Consider the following 2,228-nt stretch of genomic DNA (forward strand, 5'->3'; position numbering starts at 1 on the left):
TCGTACCTCTCCAGATCTGACCCCTGACCCCTAGGTTGACCTCTGCCTTCACACCTTTGGACTGGTTTGGAAATGTCCGCTAGACTAAACAAACTAAACGCCAGCCATCCGGTCATCCCCACCCACGTTTAACTCACTCTGTACTGTGTGGCAGGCTGGGGGGAATTACCTGACCGGGGACAGAATTAGCTGTAAGCCTCCAGGTACAGTGGTGGGACTGCCTGGCCTGTCTGTCAGTGTGTGTGACTGTGTGTGTGTGTGTGTGTGTGTGTGTGTGTGTGTGTGTGTGTGTGTGTATCTTCTTGTGTGTTTGTGAGGATCTACTTGTGTGTGTGTATCGGCTTGTGTGTGTGTGTGTGTGTGTGTGTGTGTGTGTGTGTGTGTGTGTGTGTGTGTGTGTGTGTGTGTGTGTGTGTTGTATCTTCTTGTGTGTTTGTGAGGATCTACTTGTGTGTGTGTATCGGCTTTGTGTGTGTGTGGTGTGTGTGTGTGTGTGTGTGTGTGTGTGTGTGTGTGTGTGTGTGTGTGTGTGTGTGTGTGTGTGTGTGTGTGTGTGAGAGAGAGAAAGAGTGAGAGGGAGAGGGAGAGGGAGAGATTACTGCTGGAGCTTAGGTGGGTGATTATCTCTTGAGCTTGAGGAGTGTGTGTGTGTGTGTGTGTGTGTGTGTGTGTGTTTGGCAGTGTGTGTGTTTGGCAGTGTGTGTGTGTGTGTGTGTGTGTGTGTTTGGCAGTGTGTGTGTGTGTGTGTGTGTGTGTGTGTGTGTGTGTGTGTGTGTGTGTGTGTGTGTGTGTGTGTGTGTGTGTGTGTGTGTGTGTGTGTGTGTGTGTGTGTGTGTGTGTGTGTGTGTGTGTGTGTGTGTGCTTGGCAGTGTGACTGACACAGTCCCTCTCCACTCTAGGTGCCATGTCACATGTCTCTCTCTCTCTCTCTCTTTCTGTCTTTCCTTACTACCTTCTCTCTCTCTCTCTCTCTCTCTCTTTATCTCTTTGACTCTCTCTTTCTCTACTACTTTCTCTTTCTCCCTCACCCCTCCCACCCCCCCTCCTGCTCTGTCCGTCATCAGTCTATTTCAGCACTGAGGTCGTTCACTCCATGACACTCGTGTAAACACTGACATTTGAAGCCAAAGGTACATCCAGTCTCTCTTTCTCCTTTCTCTCATCTCTTTCTCCATCTGTTCATCATTGCTGACCACTTTGCTTCCAAACCAGAGAGGACAAAGTGCAGCACCACAGATTCACACAAAACACACACACACACACACACACACACACACACACACACACAGGAAACTCATTGAGAGGAACTCCCCCACCCTCCGTGTCTCTCACATATCTACAATCCCACAATCCTTATACCCCAAAACTCTTCTGCCCCATTCTGTTTCCCCGGCCTGATGCATATCTCATCTGCCCCACGAGTCTACCCAGCTCCTCTTCCTCACACTCCTCTTACCCCTATTATCCCCCCAAGGCCTTACCCCCTACTACCCCCCCTCCCACTAACCAAACACTCCCGCTCCTCACTATAAACCGAGTTACCCCTCAGCACTCCCCTCCGCCCACACACCTGCCCCTCTCTCTTACCCCCACCGGCCCCTCTCTCTGCTGTTACGCCCCTTGGCACCCCTGTTACACAAACACACCACCTGCTGTGTGAACTCTATCCTCTCCTGTTCCAGTGTGACAGGGATAGGCCTTAACTCTGATCTGAGACCAGGGGATTCTCTCTTTAAGGTTTTTTTATTATTATTATTATTATTATTATTATTATAACAAAGAATGTGTTTTAACGATGACTAATCGATCATCTGTGAGGCGTGTGTACTGTGGATTATATATATCTATTTTTGGCTGTATGAATGGATGGATGTTTTCTACTGAAATAAAAGGTCTATGATAACTGTGGGTGTGTTTGTGTGTGTGTGTCTCTCACAGGGGCTGCATGTCTCTGGGCCCAAACTCACACCCTAAACACACCAAACACCCTCAACGCACTAAACACCCAAAACACACTAAACATACTTAACAGTGCTTGGTATCAATAGTAACACTGGTGGATTCTGAGTGCTAATCTTTGCATGGAGTTGGAATTATTCAGAACAATGCATCAACACCATACTACCCACGTTCACAGGTGTGTGTGAGTGCGTGAGTGTGTCTGTGTGTGTGTGTGCGTGAGTGTGTAGGACTAGCACTAGGGGTTCTAGAGTTAGTGAATGAGTCCG

The sequence above is a fragment of the Clupea harengus genome, chromosome 1 (genome assembly GCF_900700415.2).
Source record: "Clupea harengus chromosome 1, Ch_v2.0.2, whole genome shotgun sequence".
In the NCBI taxonomy this organism is placed as follows: Eukaryota; Metazoa; Chordata; class Actinopteri; order Clupeiformes; family Clupeidae; genus Clupea; species Clupea harengus.